This window comes from Motacilla alba, chromosome 2, assembly GCF_015832195.1.
Source record: "Motacilla alba alba isolate MOTALB_02 chromosome 2, Motacilla_alba_V1.0_pri, whole genome shotgun sequence".
In the NCBI taxonomy this organism is placed as follows: Eukaryota; Metazoa; Chordata; class Aves; order Passeriformes; family Motacillidae; genus Motacilla; species Motacilla alba.
This window is the reverse complement of record NC_052017.1, coordinates 139,730,497-139,752,190: the sequence shown is the minus strand read 5'-3', so window position 1 is coordinate 139,752,190 and position 21,694 is coordinate 139,730,497. Positions and strand designations below refer to the sequence as shown.

The 21,694-nt window shown below is 44.5% G+C and overlaps 1 protein-coding gene across 2 annotated transcripts in view; it reads right to left on the bottom strand.

Annotated features, from left to right (window-relative positions):
* Positions 1 to 21,694, bottom strand: part of ZHX2 (zinc fingers and homeoboxes 2) — a 76,062-nt gene that overhangs the window by 43,064 nt on the left and 11,304 nt on the right. The window contains exon 2 of one of the 2 annotated variants that reach the window (XM_038129739.1): positions 1,915 to 1,972. The gene's annotated coding sequence lies outside the window, so the exon portion shown is untranslated. Of the gene's footprint in view, positions 1 to 1,910; positions 1,973 to 21,694 lie in introns of both variants that reach the window. The other variant, XM_038129738.1, reaches the window with a different exon arrangement.

The following is a 21,694-nucleotide window of genomic DNA, read 5'->3' as shown; positions in this document are numbered from 1 at the left end:
CACCATTGGCTTTATCTCTCATCCTCTCAACACAGCTATAATATATCAGAGGCACCTGTGGATTACATGCCTGTATCAGCACTGCTGTTTTACTTTAATTTAGTGACACAGACACATCTATGCGGGACCAGCAAGTCCTTCCCTGAAGAGCAGGTCCCCATGCTCTACCCCTTTGCAGAACCAGCCACCACAGGGGTGCATTAGGACGCAGATTCATTAGGAACTGAGAAAGTGATTCCCAGATTACTTAACACAAAAACAATCAAGTTTTGGTTCTGAGATGAGCAAAGAGCTTTTCTAGGATGTCAATATACTTTGAGAGAAACAATATATACAAAACACACTTCTGCTGAATTTTTTTTTCACTTTGATTAGTATCTGTTCATCACTCTGAATCCAACACAGCTGTAAAAAAAAAACCAGAGGCCAGAGCCCTCCCTGTGCAATGCTCTGTAAGTGACTCACAAAAAATAAACCCCACAGCTCAATTAGCAGGTCTTGTGTGGCAGTCCAAACACCAAGGAGTTAGAAGAAAACATTTGTGATTCAAAGGAAGAATATGAACCATGGACCTTACTGAGGGAGATCAATACAAAACAGTCATCATTTCACACCCCTTTTTTCTCCAGTTACTGCACTCATTGCCAGTAACCTTCAGAAAAGGCTGAAAGAAGGATTCAATTTTTTTGCTTACCAGTTTCTGAATGCTTGATAGGTGTTTATTAGGGAATTCTCACTACACCTTTACCAAACATGGATGGACTCAGTTTCTCTCCTTTAACAAAAGTAGCCTTTCTTTTTCAGGCTGATTTCAATTTGGGGTTTTATTCTGCTGTAGCCCAAATAGATTTTTGTTGTTGCAACAGAAAACAGGCTTAAGCCACCAAAATGAAAATAGAAACAAAGCTCTGCTGATGTCCAAGTAACCACAGATTGCCATTACCACAGAAGAGGGTAAAAACAAAAGCTGAGCTGATTATAAAAGCCTCAAAAAAACCCCTTATTCTACCCCTCTGCTAATAAAATTTACTTACAGAAAGTAAAGAAGCCCAGAACAACAGCATCCAAACTTTAGCCCTGTTATCCAGCCTCAGAGCAGAGCAGCTGCCTCAGGAGCCCACACTGTGCCAGGTACCCAGCCAAAGGCTCCAACCAGCATCTCCTGAGGTTCCTTTAGAACAGCACTGGCTGGCCCACCTGGAGAGCTGCAGACCAGCCACAGCTGCTGGGAAATCCCAGCCCACACCTTTCAGCAATGCATAGGGAAAGGTCATAGGGCAGCTGCTCTTCAAATACACATTTTCAGGTGGTTTTTTTAAAATATATACAGAAGCTCCTGGCTAAGGTGCTTTGAAGCAAGTGTGCAAGTGTGTCCTGTGACATAAAACTTCCTTCAAAGCTATTTTATCACATCAGGGACGACCCAAATATTGGATAGTTTCCTATTGTGATGACAAGGCTGTGGTGTTGTCCATACACACAGAAACAACATCACAACCAATCTGTGCTCTTTTTCCATTGCAAAAGATACAAGCACACTTCCCAAGGAATGCCTCAACTCTTCAGCAAGATTTTGTCTTTCCACAGCTGGTAAAGCTTGGAAACAACAAACAAGCTTCAGATGGTGCTAATGGTCCATTCTGCTAACCATATTCTGAGTTAAATGCATTCATGTGGTTTGTATCTGTAGTGAGATAATTATTCAGCCTATGTGATAATACAATGCTGACTTTATTTTGTGGGCTGCAAAGAGGTGCCAAAGGCACTCAACTAGTTCCAAAAGACTGGATGTGCTTGCTGTAAACATTTCTTGAAATGTCTTTAAAAGAAAAAAATTTGAAGATTCTCCTTCTGTTTGGGCAAGCTTGGATTTCTCATGTAAAGGAAAATGGAAAGAAAAAGCTACTCACTCACAGCACTTGATTTCTTACATCCTGGGAATCTCTCTGAAGATGAACAGTACTTCTGATACCTACAAAAGTGGAAAAAACCATGTAAATCAGGGAGAAAAATAAAAGAGAATAGCAGCCATCTCTTCCCCTTTGTGATTGGTAATTTAGTTTTTTCACCAGCACCAGGAATGCCAGCAGGAATTCCAGCAATCCCCTTTTTCACTGACCACCACTGACAAGTAATTTGAAAGATTTGGTCCTCCAGCCCTTTTACAGTAACATAATGTACCTTGGGAGCCTCTCAGGAGAAAAAAAATCCACATTTCTTAGGCCAAGCAGACAGTGGAGAGCGCTCACACTGATATCCTGAGATACCACCACTGAGATTTGCACTGGAAATACCCACAAAACATCTGCTGCAGCTGCCGTGCTCCAGAACAAACTCTCTGGCTATTGGGAACTTCTACAAAATGCCATCAAAAGTGTCCTTCTCCTCCTAAAAGGGAGGAGGAGGGAGACCTGCTGTCTCCCAAAGCTAAAGCAGGCTTTTCTTTTTATTTTTTTTCCCCTAAAAAAACAGGAGAGGAAGGTTTTGCTTCAGCAGCTGCAAGAGCAGAACTGAATAGAAAAATATTCCCCTTTGGCAGTGGCTGTATACACACCTAAGAAACACAGTGCCTGCAGGTCTGCAAGAATGGCTAAAGAGATAATAAACATCCAAGGGACTGCTCTGAGGAAAAGAAACACAAACAGAAAACCACCCCACAAGCCCCCCAGAAAAAGAGGCAGAAGCTTATTGATTGCCTCAGTAGGACTGTGAGCACAACCTGCACTTTCAGCTCAGCTCAAGTATTTGGGTTTGAAACTCCAGACTCCTGTTACCTGGCCCGAGGAAGGTCGTCTGACAAACCCAAAAGACACCACTTGGAGTCTTTTTCTGCTTCCAGCAGGTTAGGTTGATATTTTTTTGGATCTTTTCAAAGGAAGATATGACTTGATTTCCTGAAGGAGCACGCTGGCTACTGGAGGAGCTGGGAAGCCAGAAGCTATTACACAACCATGACCATATTTTAAGAGCTTAGGCTAGAAAAAGCTGCATGTTTATTCACAGATAAAAGGGAAACTGCTTCCCGCTTTGCTCCATCTAAGAGTAAGGCAAAAAAATGCTAGTTTCACTGAATTGTAAAAGAGAAATAAAACACATGGGATAGCTGCAGATTTTGTGCTATTTATACCTCCAACGCTTTGGGACCCAGCAGGCCACCTTCTGCTGCTCTTCCTTCCTCTTTTGGGTCAAATTCTCCTTTCTCGCATGGTAGGATTAGGATGAAGCTGTTTCTGTATTTCATGGGTTTAGTCCAGTTATATTTTATTAAAACTGCTATCTGAAATCCTGCTTTTTCAGTGCTGTGTCCAACACACAAAAGTGACCCTACAGCTTGCCAACAGAACTAAATCCAAACCTATGAATAAAACACTCCTAAAGAACAAGAAAATCACCTACAGTCCAACACAGTCCTGTCCTTCCTTGATCTCAAACCTCTGCTTAGAATGTTAAGTAAAATAAATGCATATGTGTATGGTGGTGTTGCTTGTTGGGACTGTATATTGACCCTCACAATTTTTGGTACTTCTCCTAAAGACCCAGCTGGTGAAGCTTCTGCAAGGATGTTCTCCACTTTTGGAAACATAAAGCAGAAAGAAATCTTCAGGGTTATTCCATCCAATCCCTTGCTGTCATAATCATTCTGCACGATCCTCTTCAGAAGTACACAAAAAGTTTCTGCCCCTCGTGGCTATGAGAATATGACTTGGGTTTAATAACACAGCCCAGAAACAAGTTGGTAATATATGTGTGTGTGTATATATATATACACTCACATACATATTTCAGATCTTTCAAATTATTTCACACTTCTGGGAGATCTGCTACTGCTTTTGAATGCTTGGAGTTAGGCAACAGTGAAATGAAGGAGTCACAAACATGTTTCATATAGAAACATCAACTTTTTTTTCAACAGGTAGGTAATTACTATTGAAAACTCTTGTTTGAGTTTGCTTGTCTTGAGCATCCCTGCTGTAGGCAGCTCTTGAGCAGCCTCCCATGGGGACATGCTTGCTCCAAGGCAGCACAAGGCAGGAGAAGCAGCTTTCCTTGCCATGAAAACACCATCTTCCTGGAATGCATCACAATGCTGGGATCAGGCAAATTCAGACCAGATCTCCCCTCTGCACAGGAGGCATTCATACAGCCATCACCATTTCACCCACATGAGCTGTGCCACACCAACACCCACAGAGTCATGGACAAGAGCTTGGGAGATCTGTATCTGCTGGCTCCCTGGGCTGTCATGTGAGTACATGTACAGAACAGTAAATGGTGCTTTCTGAGTTACCACACACCTCCTGGTTGACAGGAATTGCCTGTTTGTGTGTTTACATGGCCCACAGCATGCAGTGAGTAACTCCAGCTATCCCAGCCAATCTTCATTCTCTGCACACTGAGCAGGAGACTCAGCCACCAGCTGCTTCATCATTCTAGATTCCTTCCAAAAAAACATCTCATGGCAAAACAAAACAAAATAAACAAAACAGCTTTTACATACTTTATAAACACCAGCACTCCGCATGGTTTCTGCAACCCAAACACTACAGCACAAACCACCTGAAAATGGGATTATTTTGCTTTATTCACCATGGAGTTTTTTACAAAAAAGAGAGATTGCTGAGATATCTTCAGAGAGCTAAAAGGCAAATCTTGAGCTGCTGTTACGACAGGGAAGAGAAATAATGGTACTTTTTAGATGCTTGACAGAAAAGTTCCTTTGAGACTCTCTCAACCTACAGAAATTATCAATTTTGCAAAAGCCTATTTTACAGAGAAAAACTGAATTGGAAGCCCTGAAAGCACTTGCTTTCCCAGGCCGTGCTTGAGATGAAGGAAAATAAACCTCACACTCCTCTCGACTTCTCTCCCTGAAGGTGCCAGCTGGGTGGTTTAAATCCTGGGGTCAGCCAAAAGCAACCCCGTGGAGCAGGTCATGCCAGCTCTCCACAGCTCCACCAGCTCTGGTGTTCTCCCCACAGCACTGCTGATCCATCAAACGGCCTGACTGCCCCAATGCCCCAAACTAGTGGTACAGGCAATAGTCAGGAAAAACCTCCTTCATTAAGCTGATGTGCCCAGGATGTTGCTTTCCTTTGCTGCTGGCTCAGCGAGGCAGGAATACAGCAATTTAAAATACACGCAGGGTGGGGCACTGGCACTCACCCACCATGCCCCTGCTCCTCGCTCTCTGGTGTTTGTATCATACTAGGCATTTATTAACTTTTCAGTGTAGCCTACACCTGTATTTCCCTAAAAAACACCATGATCAAAATTACCACCTTAGCGATCTGAATTACCTCTAACAGCAGACTCGCAATGCCTTCTATCGAATTAAACATGCACAGCTGTGCAGCAAATGGGGGGTTTGCAGCCTCTCGACTGCAGACTGTTATTACAGCATGATTAGCAGATACAAATGTTCTTGAAAGTCGTCTCTCTCCACACACTGAAAATCACAGTTATCCCAACAGATCCCAAGAGCCCCAACAGCTCCTGGCTGCTGGTCCAGGCCTTGTTAAGCACCCACCAAATCTGGCAGAGCACAGCACCATGGACTAACACGCTCATGAGCCTCCTTGCCTTCAACACCTTTTCCTAAAGCTATTAAAATTAACCCATCCCTGCCCCCATCCCTACAATGGACAAAATACAACTGAAAGTCTACATCAAAACCCTAAATATGCAGTGAAAAAGCCATAAAAAACCCCCAAAGTGCTCTGAGGTCTCTGAATAAGTGCACACACACGGTGCAGACAGTGATGCTTGGACAAACCACAGGGTATCTCCCACAGTACTTCATCCCCAGAGGTCTTGTTCCTGTCCCACTTGGCCCTCAGCTGTCCTTCTCCAGCCTTTTGAACAAAGCTTCAGAAGAGAGGGGTATTTCCACCCCACACCAGCTGCTGCTGGCAGCCCCTGAGCTCCCCTGGAAAGCCACCAATGCTGACCTGGAAAACACAGAGCAGGAGGCCCATCCCAAGAGTCATCTTATCCACCTCACTAGTGTGACGACCACTTCTGAAGGTCCTTCCTTATCCATGCTGCACAATTTTCAGGGATCTGTGAGCAAAAGCTCCCAGACAGTCAATCCAAGGCTGCACCATGCTGCAGCTCTCCAGCTTTAGCTTCCTCGTGGAAAATTTCTATAAACTACAGGGATAGACCAAATCCCTCTTTGCAATGCCTTCTGATATGAACAGCTGCTTTTGAAAATATTACAAAGCATAAAAATAAGCAAAGAGAAAACAACAGCAAAATAAAGAGTAAATAAGATCAAAAACCAAATTAGCTGTCTTAAAAAAAAAATAAAAAGGGAAGAATTTCATAGTTTTAGGCACATTTTCACTGTGTAGCACTGTCCCAAAAACTATTCTCTGAGAGATTTAATAGATTTCAGAAAACATGTTCTTCCCTGCCAGGTTGAAACTGATCTCACATTCCTCTAGGGAGAAGCAGATGGCTGAGCCAGGCAGCCTGGGCAGCCATGGAGGCCACCTTTGCCTGACCGCCAACCCCAGGGGACTGCTCCAGTTCCTCGGGCACAGGCTGCTCAGGGCCAGGCTGTGCCCATCCATAGTTCTGCTGAAGCTGGTATGAAGTGGTGTGGCTGCTGGCAGCAGCTGCAGTTGGCCTTGGCTACAGGATGAGACAGGGGCTGGCAAGGGTCTGGGCCTGGCTTCCCTGGCACTGAACAGACAGACAGATAGACAGACAGACAACCGTCCTGCCACTTCTCATCTCAAGTGCCCTCTTGAAAAATTTGCAAATGAACAACAATATTAACCCCACAGCCCCAGCACGGGGAGGTGACCACCCACTTCCTCACTGAGGTCCTACAGCCTTTCTGCACCTCACTTTCCAATGCCAAGTCTAGTTCACAGGGAATCAGAGCATTGAACCAGAATGAAAGAGAATGGGAAAGCACTGCTCAAAGCAGATTATATTTGCTTTTCAACACATCCCCCAGTTGCAGATATCAGCACACAGAAAGGTATATTACTTTCTTTCCTATCTCCTTAACTGTTCCTAACTTCCTTCAACAAATCGAAGTGTTTTCTTGAAGGGTGAGAAAGCTCAGTCTCATACCATTTTAAATTAGCAGCAAGGGGTTTAGAGCAAGGAGAAGAATGTTTGATTGCATAAGAAAATTCAGCCAGAGAGAGAAAGTGATGTCCTGTAGGGTTCTGGCTACAAAAAATAGTTCATTATTAGTTTATCTGGCTTTTAGTAAGGCTAAACTATTTCACATTATTCCTCTTAACCCTTGCATTTCAGACCGTCACCCTCTGGTTAGTTACCTACATGCCCATAGTAATGAAGGTGTTGGAAAACAGTAGTTGCACCCCTCCTCTGCCAGGGCCATGACTGAGAACTGTTTTCCAACACAGTGGTTGCTGCACTGCTGCTGGACACTTTTTCTGCCCAACGTATGTACAGCAATAACTTTTTGTTTTTGAACAACCAAGCTGTGGACTGTTAATCTGCTAATTAATTTTCAACACCATGGGATGCCCCCTTATTTAGTCACAGAATCATTTACGTTGGAAAGAACCTTTATGCCAAGTCGACCACTAAACCACTTCCCTAGGTACCACATCTACAAGTCTTTTAAATACCTCCAGGGATGGTGACTTCACTGGACAGCCTTTCTGTTTGCTAACAGAAAAACTGTTTGCTAATATCCAATCTAAATCTCCCCCGGTGCAACTTGAGGCCACTTCCTCTCATCCTGTCACTGTTACCTGGGAGAAGAGAGCAACCCCACCTGGCTGCAGCCTTCTTTCAGGGAGATGTAGAGAGTGACAAGGTCTCCCCTGAGCCTCCTTTTCTCCAGGTTAAACACCCCCAGCTCCCTCAGCTGCTCCTCATCAGACCTGTGCTCCAGCCCCTTCCCCAGCTCCATGGCCCTTCTCTGGACAATCTCCAGCACCTTACTGTCTTTCTTCAAGTTGAGGGGCTCAGAACTGGACACAGGATTCAAGGTGTGGCCTCATCAGTGCTGAGTACAGGGGGACAATCCCTGCCCTGGTCCTGCTGGCCACAGTGTTTCTGATCCAGGCTAGGATGCCACTGGCCTTTTTGGCCACCTGGGCACACACTGGCTCATGTTCAGCCACTGTCAACCTGCACCCCCAGGTCCTTTTCCTCTGGGCAACCTTCCAGCCACTCTTCTCCACGCCTGTAGCGTTGCAGTCAGTGCTCAGATCCATCCAGGTGCCATACATGGAGGTATCTCCATTCGATGGAGATATGTGGCGTGAAGTTGTACACTGGGGAAGAGCCAAAAATCACACACTCCTTCCACTACCCACCAAATACCCAAGCTCATAGCAACAGCGGTGTTCAGACTAGGAAAAGCGCTCAGAAAAAAAAAGAGAGAATTGAAGTGAACACAACAGAAAAACACCCTACCCCACATCAGTCCCCACGATCTAAATGGATGTGCCAATTTGGGAAGGACAGGGGTCATCATTTGAGTCTTCCTGTAAGAGCAGGCAGGTGGGGAAAGTGTTGTGAGCGGCAGCCCATCAGCACAACTTCACATACGGATAATGCTAGACTGCAGCCAGAAACATCACCAGCTATTGTCACTGCTCAGATCCACTGTCAGTGACACAATTCAAGGCCTCCCAGTATGACTGTTAGGTCTGGCCTGGTCTCTCCAGTTTCAGCCTGATTTCCTCCCCACATGACAGAGCCCAGCAGCAATCACTCTTTTCCCCTGCTCTTTATTCACTCCCTCTTTTGTTTCCCTCAACCCTCAAGCTGAAAAGAAAAAAAAAGGGAAAAAACCAAGACTGATCAAGACCAGACAGTGACTAGATTTTGTTGCCATAAAAATAAATGCAAGAGGAAGGGGTTTCCCTTTTCCAGCTGTTTAGACCATTCCTACTTTTGTCTGTAAAGCACCAATGTATTTGCAAATTCCTGCCAAACACAGCAGCCATTGGTGCAAAAGTGGTGCAAGAAATAAAATGAGCACAGGACATAAACATAAAGCAAAAGATCACTTTGCTCCTCTCAAATAATTGTGTTTGTGTTTCATTTGCTCATGAAGACCAGCACAGTTAGGTGTTATTGAGTCTCTTGTTTTCAGTAAGAGCGCCCATGCCCCTATACTTGGAAAGTTCAGCGAGAGTTACCTGAGTTCAGCTACAAGTAACCACAGAGCCACAGACTGTAGGAAAGATTGCCCAGGGTCCCTTATATGTTGCTGTATGTTCCTGCTTGGTCCTGAGCTTCAGCTGCTCTCCTCACTGCAAACTCCTGGAGGTCCTGTTTGATGGGAGCATCTCCCAGGGCATGTTCCTGCCCGCTGCACTTCCCCCAGCTGCACAGCCCCAGCCCTGTCTCTTCAGTATCCCCATGCTCCAGTAAATGGAGCCACAAGGGGAAAAAGTCTGCATACACTGACACGTTCAAAAAAGTGACTGATCCCAAAGACTGGGAAGAGTTGTGGAAATCCCCACAAAGCAGCTGCTTTTGTGGCCTTTTCTCCCTATCCTGGGGATAGGCAACACAGCCCGGGCAATGTGTCTGCTTATTCTGTTAAGAATCAGTGACTCTGGGCCCATCCTTCCCCTCCAGCTAGACTTTAACTTTTAAGGCCAAGAATACAAAGGGATATAATGAAAGTCTCCTACAGCCTGTCAGTCTTGCTGTCTCACAGATTTATCCTATCAATTTATCACCTTCACTGCACTGATGTCTGCATTGAACACTAATTTGTTGTGTCTGGGTACACAACCCTCAACACCCTGGGATGGTTTTGGAAACCAAAGCAACAGAGGTTCACTGAACGTGTGATTCCTCCAGATCTGTGCTGCATTGGAATAAAATTAAAGTTTGGATCTGCCTTAGTTTGAGAAGTGGGCCCACGGGAATCTCATAAGGTTTAACAAGACCAAGTGCAAGATGCTGTACCTGGGTGAGGGTGACCCTTGGTACCAATCCAGGCTGGGGGAGGAACAGACCGAGAGCAGCCGTGCTGAGACCTGGGGGTGCTGCTGGATGAGAGCTGGGCATGTTCCAGCAATGTAGCCCAAAAAGACAAACATCCTGGGCTGCATCAAAAGCCCCATGGGCAGCAGGTTGAGGGGAGTAATTCTGCCATTCTATTCTGCTCTGGTGAGACCCCCCTACAGGGCTGTGCCCAGCTCCGGGGCCCTCAACACAGGAAGGGCATCAACCTGTTGGAGCAAGTCCAGAAGATGTCACAAAGATGATTAGAAGGATGGAGCACCTCTCCTTTGAGGAAAGGATGAGTGAATTGGGATTGTTCAGCCTGGAGAAGAGAAGGCTTCAGGGTGACCTAATTGCAGCCTTCCAGTACCTGAAGAGAACTTACAGGAAAGATGGGTCAAGAATATTTACAAGGGCATGCAGTGCCATGACAAGGGATAATGGGTTCAAATTGAAGGAGAATAGGTTTAGGTTAGATATTATGAAGAAATTCTTTACTGTGAGGGTGGTGAGACTGCCACAGGTTGCTCAGAGAAGCTGTGGTTGCCCCATCCTGGGAAGCATTCAAGGTCAGGCTGCACAGGACTCTGAGCAGCCTGCTCTAGCGAGAGCTGACCCTGCCCATGGCAGGGGAGTTGGAATGACACAAGTCCCTTCCAACCCAAACCATTCTATGATTCTGCTGGAATACATCTGGAGCACCAGATACTTTTTACAGCTTTCTACCCCATTCAGGATCGAGGATATATTCACATTTCTGAGAGAGAACCATGCTACTACTTGGATACACCTTTGCCACTCACTCCAGCAAAAGCAGGTTTGAACCAAGGAGATAAAGTGCAATTCACATCCTGCTGTGAAGACTGCTCAGGAAAAATGCACTTTTACCTTTTAAAAATCAGACAAAATCAGATTTAATACAAAATGTATCCTATCCTTCCACATAACCAGCAACATGACATTAAATTTCTTCTGTCTCATGATATATTTAATGAGGGGGAGAAAACCAGACAAGTGCACACCCCTTTCTCCAGTACCCCTTGTTATTCTTTCCAGAACAATTCTTCAAAGCTACTGAGATCACTGTATGTTACCTCCTTTTTGAAGGATCAGATACATTGCATCAAAAAGCATGCAGGACAAGTTCTAGGGCATGAAACCAATTTTTGCGCACTTTTATCTGGGTCAGCTTTTCTATTGATTCTGCAAATACTGTATCATTTTTTTAAAGTTAAGGGTTTTTTTTAGTTTAAAAAGAAGAAAAAGAGAACGTCAGAACTCAAGTCAAACATCCATCTCAGCCAAGGACTGGTTTTGTTGGGTGATTCCAAATCAAAAAGGTAGATTTTTTTCTAATAAAATCCATCTAACAGTGAAAGGGCATCTGGATCGACTTCTAAATTCAGTAAATGCCCTCTTGCCATACTGGGTCTATTTTCATTAATACCATTAATACCATCTTTGCTGTTAGGTGTACAAAACTTAGCAACAGCTGACAACATCTAAGAAAGCTAACATGAAACAAACACATCAAAACCACTGAGACACATGTTTTAGCATTAATTCCTCCCTTCCTTTCTCTGCTCCTCTGCCAAGTTTTCCTCCATGGCTATGAACTATTTGGCACAGCCTCCAGCTTTGCTTTATGTTGTTTCATCAACCGATGTGTGTCGTGAGGTGCTCTGAAATAGAAGTAATAAGTAAGAACTGGCCTCAGGTGACATCCTGTATTAGGAGGAGATGACTTATTGCAGACATCCTGAAGATCTGTATCAACTTCACCTGTACACACACATGGTAGATGGAGGAAGGACCCTTCTCGGAGGACTCCTACCAAAAGGTGACACTTCCTAGCATGGACAATTCAGAAAATTTGCTTACAACTTCAGATGACAGCAGAATATAATAAAGTAGTTGGGAATTTCAATTAGGTTGGTGACAATAAAGAGATAATGAACTGTCTCTCAAGTGCTTTTCCAGAATGGAATGCTTTTACTTCTGAGAGAAACTTTTTGCATATTTTCATGGTGGTGTGATGCTGGGAACTCCACCACATTGTCCAAGAGCCTGATTATCAAACGTGCTTCTGCAGGAATTTGGGTGCCTGCTTTGACAAAACCTTGTTTCACAGGGATCTGGGCACATGGGAACTTCCAAGTCAGAGCTCAAGAGGGGTCTAAGATAAGTATTTATTCCCTGGCTCTGGGACACTTGTCTGGCATGCTCAAGATCCAGAGGATTGTCTGAACAGATCCATCAACCTTTTTATACTCACTTTTCCCAGTCTGGAGAGCTCAGAAGGAAAGATGAGTAATCATTTCCATCACACCCACTGTGTGACCCATACAGAACCCCCAGCCTAACTGATTTCTGATACACAAATGATTAAACCCCAACACTTTCTTGCCATGATTTTACCCCATTAAGCCTTGTCGTTAGGAACCTTGTCAGTCCTGCACGAAGCTGCTGGATGCTGCCTCCAGCATTGCACATCTATAACCAAAGAGCTGCAGACAAGTGAGCTGCCCTCTCTGCAGCAGGGCTGGATATCCCTTTGCCCAAGGATGGCCCTGCTTCCAGAACCCCATCCTGCTGTACTCCATCCATGGCCCAAGTGCAGTTATTAATATACTTCTAGTTGCAGGAATTATTGCTCTGTTACACTATGTCTTCTCTCTTCCCCCATGCATTAACTGGTTGCTTGGAGCTTTGCAATCTTTCAAAGAAAATGCTTTGAAAATAAGACTGAGGAGGCTCACGTTAAATTGGGAAATGAGCACGCCTTGCTGGCTACCCTGAGAAACTAGGACAGGCTTCTCTCCACCAAATCTCCAGGTATCTCTGAGGCAGCAACAGTCGGCACAATTCTTAAAATACGCACAGGCTGATTAAAGGCTGGATTGCAGCACTCACTAGACCTGTAGCATTAGTGCAGACTTTTAAAATCAAACAGACATGATGATTTATGAAAGAAACCTTCTCCAAATTCAGGACTGCTTCCTGGACCCTCTTCCTTGCTCTCCCACCTCACAACACACCTAAAGCTCCCCTTGGGAAAGCCTGAGGTACCAAAGTGGGCACGAGCAGAGGTATCCACACCTTGGACGTCAGTCCAAATTCAAGCCAGCAGCTGCTTCAGAGTTAAAGTCAGGTTGTAATCCACACTTTTCCAGGGCTGCTGAACCAGCCACCATCCTGCTTCATCCCTTGCTGGGAGACGCGGTGCAGATGTCTGAGGGGAAAGCGGAGGGCTGAGCCGGGACAGCTGGCCAATGGATATCCAAAATGTCAGAGAAGACAGCTGCAGAGCAGTGACCTCCCTTCCCAACAGGCCACTTTCCCTGGGGGAAAGGTTTTCCCCTGTGTGTCACATCCCAAGCCCTCTCATTCATGTGCTTGCCTCACACTGAAAAAGCTTCATCAGCCCAGAGGAGCCGAGCGCTGCCGGGCCCTGCGCTCCACTCAGCGGCCATAGAGCCACTGAGTAACCAGCAACATCCCCCCGCTCACAACAGGGGAACAAGGGCTGCTTCCCTGCCACTGCCTTCCCCGCCCTCCTCTCGAGCATCAGAGCACCCCCATGCCAAAATGAATAGGATGTTGTCATCCTTTAATGTGGACGAAGCAAAGCGATACTAATAGTTTGGATTTACTTACGTCACTTTGAATTCAGGCAAGGTTGCAAATCTGGCTTTGACTGAGCCCACCACATCCCAGCAGTGCAAAGTGCAGACCCCAGCTGTGGCAGATGGTGTCCTGCAGGTATCACCTAGGCCACCACTGCTGGCTGCCCTTTCTGTGCCAGGCTCAGGGCTGTGGCACTCCAATGCCCATGGGAGGGGCACGGGCTCCAGCTTCCCTCAACACCATCACCCTGCACTGACAACCTCAACCATGCAATCCAGCCAGCTCTGCTTACTAACACCTCCTCATTTAAATATTTAGGGCACTTTGCCACAAACGCAGATGCTTTTGTTCCTCTGCTCTTTCACGTGGACTTCAATAAACAGCTTTGGGCCACCTGTCTCACAGGGGACAGTTTAGCATCTATAACAGAGCTATCAGGCAAACAGGTTAATGGATGAATGTTAATGTACAAATATGCTGAACCTAAATGGACTCTCTCAAATGAGATTCAGAAGTAACTACAGAAAATACAGCCAGAGGTCACCAGAGAAACCTACTGGTAATGCTCAAATTTATACAGAATCATAGAATAGTTTGGGTTGAAAAGGACCTTTAGTTATGTAATTATTACAATTAAAATGGATTTTATTCCAATCCTCTGCATATACACAACCTCTCAGTGAAGGAAACATTGGCCCTAAAGGATCTCCTATAAAGCAAAATAAGTAAACACCTTTAAACAAAGCTCAGCAACCCTCCAAATCCAGGCAAGTAGTTACAGCTCTCTTTATCTTTAGCCTGTACTTCATGGATCTTCACAGCAATCTGTTGAATCAGTCATAACTTTCCCATTTGTCCTTTGCAACATTATGATAACTTCTGAGTAACTGTGAAGCAGCAGAGCTTCCTCAACTGAAACATCCTCCACTGTCCCAAGGCAAACTGCACTGTTTGGATTTCATTTCTATTTATATGGCTGTGTTTTCCAGATGAAAGGTGTGGTCTAAGCAAAAAACACATCCAGTCTTCAGTGCCTTCATCCAAACTCAGCCACATGCTCTCACATGTCCCACTAAAACAACCAGGGCCCCACCTGGTACCCCAGAATCCCTTAGAGCACTCTGCCCTTCAGGAAGCTCTGTAGTGCTCTGTTGAAAGATGAACAGTGCTCAAAAATTTTATTCTTCAAGGAGAAGAATTAAAAAAATTATTTACTGTCCTCATTGGAGTTTCACATTTTGGATGTGTGACAAAGCAGACATTGTGTGCAAGGAAATAGAAATTCTGAGTGAGTGCACAAAATTACCCTAAATTTACAACTGCAAGACTGGATGCAGACCAAATGTGACCCCTTGAATCAAATTGCTCAGATCTTCTCTGCTGCTAAAATAAAGGCAGAATTTTGTCCTGAAAGCTTCCTGTCGCTCCTCAGTTTGCAGCAGAGTTTAACTAGAGACCTGTCAAGTTTCTAGTCCACACCTCAAATAGCCCTGTCAAGTCATACAGCAAGAAGCAGCCAGGGCAGGGTTTTATTGTCAGATAATGTGCACAAGTAACAGGCAGTGCTGTTCATATATCTCAGGTTGGTGCATATAATTTTAATTAAAGCATTTATGTAAATACAGATGAAAATCAGGTTCAGTATAGCATCTGACAAATTACTATCAAAGACCTGAGGCTACTGGCAAATTATCAGCATGAGCTCTCATGATGTGAAGGTATGAAATCCAATCTTTGTCCAGACACTGTGTATTTTATTTGGCTTAAATTGGCAGTAAAACACCATACTGATGCATACGAAAGAAGTTAAATAGTCTTCAATTTGAAAAAAGAGCACTGAGGAGGTAAACCAACATCCTTATAATTTGTCCTTTAGACAGCCTGTGTCTAGCAAGAAAAAAACCCTTTTTGCATTTCTGCAACACTTACCAAAGAAACTCAAAGCATCTCTGAAATGTTAATTAATCCATACTCTCCCCAAGGGATATCTATTTTAAAGATGGTTATATGGAGCCTGCATTCATCTCTCATTCGCCAAAGGCTCGCAGGGGAAAAGCCACAGAGATCAAATCTGGACCTCGGCTGTGCTCCCCCACGTTCTCATCACAAGACTTCCCCTTCACAAAAATCACAAGAACTCACTCACATCACAGAGGTGTGAACCTCTTTGGCCTAGATATCACTGCCTCAAAGTAGTGTTAACTTCAAAACCTTGTTTAACTTGCTAAGATGATTACAAGACAAGAAAAATAAAGGAAAACAAATCACAAGAGAAAAAAACACCCACTCCCAACATTTGAAAATTGAAGGAATCTTTAGATCATACTGAAAGAATCTTATCTTTGGAAAATGAAAAGGTATGACCAAGGTAATCTTCACAGCAGTATCAGCAGCAACTTCTGCTATTTGTTCCCTCCAGGTTCAATTCCACCTTTAGGGCCTTGCAAGGGAAGAGCAATTCTCCTTCATTCAGAACCACCCAGTAAGACAATGCTTGGAAAGAGGCAATAGCTCCTAAGGTTTTAAAGCAGTCTTAACTTGATCAAAATCAATGATGTTTGAGTACATGCTTAACATTTTGCCTGCAATACCCTCGCACATTTCCCAGGGTATGAATTCCCACTGGCACTGACAGAAATGAAATCACATTTCCAATTTATTTGGAACAGATGCATTAAGTTCCTTGGAAACAATTGTTATCACTGGTGATGAAGAGGGAGAAGGAAACAGAGTAAGGTTTGGAGTTACACAGGTACATTCACAGCGTGACAAAATGTGACATACACATGTCACATCATTACTATGACAACAGTGTTTGGAAGACGTGTAACCAGCATTTTATAAGCATATGGTCATATACTGGCCCCTTCCTGTGCTCAAAATGAAAAACAGAACAGGGACAGGAGCTGAAGGCATGAAGCCACAGACTGGCCAGTTTGCATTCCTTTGCCCTGGTATCAGTTATAATGACTGCACAGTCATTCAAATGCTTTGCTTATAGACATGTTTATTTGTCTTTAGCATCTTGCTTCCAAAAAACCCAAAAAACCTCCAGGAAACATAAAGAAATAGCAAGTGTTGGTTTTGAACATTGGGACACCAGTGTGAATTCCTACAGTAACTGTGATTTTGTGGCTGCAGGGAGTGTGTGGAAGACGGGAACAAGAAATGCTGATGTGATTAAGGAAATGATACTGAGGGCACACCTCCTGTTACCTGCTGGAACAGACTAAATGTGAGAGCTTTGTGCTCCTGGAAGCTGGATAACCCTGCTTTCCATGGCTATTAAGAGAATTGGTGCACACACACATACATATATATATATATATATATGTATATGTATATGTATATGTGTATATATATATATATATGTATATGTGTATAGATGTGTGTGTGTATGTATATGAAATTTGCTGGAGAGCAATTAACATTGCAAGCTCTGCTTCTCCATAGCACAGCTGCATCTTTAATGGAGTACTTGCTCCAGCAAAATCATTTTCTGGGTCCCCTTTTCAAGAAGAAAAAGTGGCAAGTTTCACTGAAGGGGGAGGAGGGGTCAAGACTGTTACAAAGGATTAAACTCCCCCATACATATTTTGGGAGAAAACCAAGCCAAAACCACAGCCTTACCATGTACTGGTTCCAAGTCAGAGCCCAAATACCTAAAAGAGGCCAAGTTGGCCATCCTGATGATTTCTTGTTGATAATCACATCTCAGCAGACTTTTTTTGACTTAATCAGGCAATTTCAAGAGATTGAATGATTGCACTAGTTTTGCCAAAAGCAGTAAGTGACTTGCAACATACAGGCAAACAGATAAGAGACTTGCAGGTCTGATGTGGCCCCAGCTGGCACATCCTTAGGGAATTGTTTGGAAATCAGGGGTCCTATACTGTACTGAGAAGCTGAGCCACTCAGGCAGCAACTCATTACCCACGGATATGGGTGCACCAGAGGAAAAGGAAGGACAGGAGGGTATGGCTCCAGCCAGGCTGTGGGAGAGATTTTAATTCCATACCTGACCTTGTGTAAACCATTTTTACTCTCCAGAGCTTCTTCACTTAATTCTTCTAACAAAACTTTTCCATATCACAAATACTGGTATGGTGAATATCCAAGAGGATACAAAGTGCTTGTATTTTAAAAGTATGACATCAAATAAGCACCAATAAATCACTCTCTCATCTGCTTCTCCAGTGAGGCTTGGAATAACCCTGAAGGCCTGAATAACCCTGTTCTTCTTGAGCAAAGAAATGTGTAACTCTAAAATGCTGGGGAGGAAGAGAAGAGCAGTATTTCATCAAAGGACCTGTACTAGCAGTCGAACAACAATCTCTTCAAGGGAGCCAAGGATTAAAAGTTGGTGTGGAAAGACACAGTAGGTAGTAAAAATACAACAGTATTCATCTTTCAAAACTCAAGGGGTCTTGAAAGAGAGTGCTAGGAAGTGGGAAGGGAGTTGCTCTGCCCAAGAGGTAAAGTTGTGCCTTGTTTCCTCGGTCTGCATATTTTTCCACCTTTTATTTTTGGATCTCGCAACCTTATCCAGCACTAGATGGCACAGAGCTAGAATAACAGCCACCGTGCCCTGCTCCAGAGTGCAGCAGCAACACTGGAACCACCCTGCAAAGAAGGAGGGTAAGAGAACAGGGAACGCTAAACTGCATCTCTCACCTCCGCTTTACTTAAGAGGATTTGAAAACACACCTGTAAGAATTTACAGGAACTGATTTCCCAGAAGCTCTCCAGCAGCAGAGGAGCACCTGTGTAAGCCCAAGCGCTGTGCAATGGGCAGGGCTGTGGAGGCAGAGCCTGGCTGTGCAGGAGTCCCTGGTGGGCTGCAGAAAGGGCAGCTTCCCCAGCACACGCCGTGCCTCACTCGGGAATCACACCTCTCCTCAGTTGGCCAGCACAGCTCTGCTGGCAGGAGTCTGTAGTGTAGGCACAGCTTAACCCCGAGCTATTTTCAGCAGAAGGCGGGATGGGATGCGAGCTAACTTCCAGTATACAGTACAGCCTGTGTCGTAACACAAAATCCAGCCTTTGTGCCTTGCCACCCAGAGCTGCTCAGTGCACTGGAGGTGGGGACCACCCGATGCTGTCAAGTAAGAGCCAAGATGCTGATGCCATGAAATAAATGGTTTTATAAACCCCCCCAACAGGACAATTTTCATTGATACACAAACTCTAGATGAGCACTGTTTTGGGCCCCATTACATCAGGAAAGCACAGAAGGACCCACAATACAAGCAGGGCAGTCAAAAGGCCAATTTGCAGTCCTTAAGCCAAGGCAAGCACAATGCATAAACAGCATCACTGGAAAAAAGGTGGAACTAACGCACCTTAAAGGAGATTAAATTCTTCTGAAAAGGCCGGGTTTAGCAGGTGTCCTAGGACAGCCTTATGACAGACTCAACCAGGAGCCATTTTATTTAGCTGGCTGACCTGTCCCCCTGTTTCAGCCCATGAACTGGTTTTGCCCTTTAGTCTCTTTATTTTAGGCCTGGATAACATTTTCCTGTGTCAGAATTTACTGACCCAAAGCGGCTACTGGCTGGAGTACCCACCAATCTGAACACACATGCAAACTTAAAGTACCACTTCCAACCCTCTGTGTCACCCCTGAGGACACAGGCAAACACAGTTATAGCTAATCAACAGCTGGTTTCTGCTAAAAATGCTAGAGATCTGCAAGTCCCAGTGAACTCCCAGTACCCCATGGACCACTTAGATGCCAAGATATCACTTCAAAAGCTAGACTTTAGAAACCACTTTTCATAAATCTGTACAATCATTTTTATCTTGACATGACTACATTGCCAGAAACAGAAAAAGAATTGTGATTTGTAGCATCTTCTAAAGCACAGGGCAGCTCTCAGTCCGAAAGTGCTGAAATCAGGAATTTGCCCAAGTCTGCAAATACATGCTTTCTCCTTGGAAACGTAGCTCGCAGGCAGAAGATACGTCTGGAATTCCTCTGCTGCCAGCCACTGTTTTAGTTCATGTTATGATACCAAGAACTGAAAGTTGTTTCAACTGAGAACCCCTCCTTCTTCCAGTTGTTTCACAGGATAGAGTGAGTTTCTATGTTAATGGAAGTGTTAATTATCACTATGTTTCCCCACATGATTGATACTTGATAACTGATGCCTTTGGCAAGTGGTAAGACATGGCCCCCAACCTTTTGAATTACACTGATCTTTCCTCTCCTCAGGAAAAGAGATTTTACATCTTTCACCTGCGATTCAGCCTCAAACTCAGAGTTGAAGGAATCCTGTCTGTTTTGGATGGTAGACTCCTCCTAACTACCAAGGAAAAGGTGAGGAAAAGGCTCCCAAAACTCAGGTGGAGCTGTGTGCCCATGCTGAGAGGCATAACTTTGTTGAGGAAGGGAGCAGCTCTACAAAAGGAGAGGTAATGGCACCCACTGGTAACGAAGAACCAACAATGAATGATCTGCTCTGCAGTCTCCACTGCAGCTGTCTCTAGAAGAGCTGCACCAGCCAACAGCCAGGGACTCAATTCTTGCATCTACCCATTTTCCAGCTTTTGGAGGAATTACCTCAGCAAAGAGTCACAGACTCTTTATTGCTGGTACACTTAAGTGATGAGATGAACAGTTTTATCTCCAAAATCTGGATGGAGGGGCAAAATAGCTTCCCTGCTATTTTAGTACCAGAGAGAACTAAAACAACTGGCTCCTTCCCAGGGAATTCACTACTCACTGCTCATCTCTGTGATGATGCGGGAGCTCTGTTTGGAAGGGACAGGAATGGCTTGTAGCAATGGCTTCAGATGAGGCTTAGTGAGTGTCCCTCTCTTTCACACTAACCAGACTTCAGTCAAAAGTATCATTACAGTTTTGGGCAAAACATTTCCATTCTCTGCTGGCTTTTTATTGCTTGGCTCCAGGCAAAATGTTCACCTTTTGTGCCTCAGTTTCCACACAACTTAAACAAGAGTAATAAAACCTCCCGTGGAGGTATCAATTACACCTTGGGGCTTGTATAGGAGGAGGACGCAAAGGAAAGCACTACAAGAACCAGAGATCATCAATAAAGCATCCAACACTGCCACTGATACTTCAGCAAACCACCAGCCCACTCGACCCCCAGAGCCAGATGTGCAGCACTAGCTCACAAAGCCAAAAAAACAGGAAGAAGCTGCCAGGTTCTTCATATTCATGAGCTTTTTAATAAAGCTCAACAAAACTTGGAGGTATGTTCTCTGCTGTTGCTCTTGCCCTTTTGCACAGCGAGCAAGTCATAAATATTTCAGGGGAAGAGTCCAGAAAATTTGCAAGACTGGTCCTAGCCTTTTACAGCATTAATGAGCAGACCATTAATAGTTAATGAAGCAGCTGCTGGTGATCTCAGAGGTAAAGGCAAGAGAGAACAGTAGCGTTTGCCCATTCACTACAATGTGATAATGTGAAGGAATGGCTTGATCCTTCTATCAAATTCTCCCCATCACAGCAAGACCCAGAAGCTGATCACAGGACTTCCAGCAGAACCACACACAACCCCCTGCCCCACTGCTGGATAGAGGCTGCTGGAAGTGCTCTGAACCAAGTGTCCTGATGCTCTGTGCACATCTGAGGGACTGCAAAGGCTTCAGTGCTGTGTCTTAAATACAAGACTAATGTTCCAAACAATCAGGCAGGACCATGCAATGCCTATGTGCAGGTGTGTGTGTGTGCACCACATAACCACACATATGTAAAAATGTCGATAAAATGAGTGGGGTTTGAGGCCCTTTAAAAGTCTCAACTGTTTGTTCAAAGCTGCACTTTGAAAACCAAATTCACAATACAACCGGCCAGCCAATTTCGAAGAACAATTTCTGTGGTTTCAGCCTCAGATGCAGCGAGGACTTTAGTGAGAAGGCATTCTTGCTGTACTTACTCTTTCATATATCTGAACTGACATCCCTTGGCTGCATCTCTGCAGACAATAAAGCACCTTGCGGACAAGAAGTCACCTTCTGGCAACTCTACTTGCCAGGAGCTTTCCCGAGGAAGGGCACCACTGGCCAGGCTGCTGGGTGCAACTGCAGTCCTGCAGCCCTTTTGTTTTGAGAAGAATTGGGTAAAAGTTTGGACACT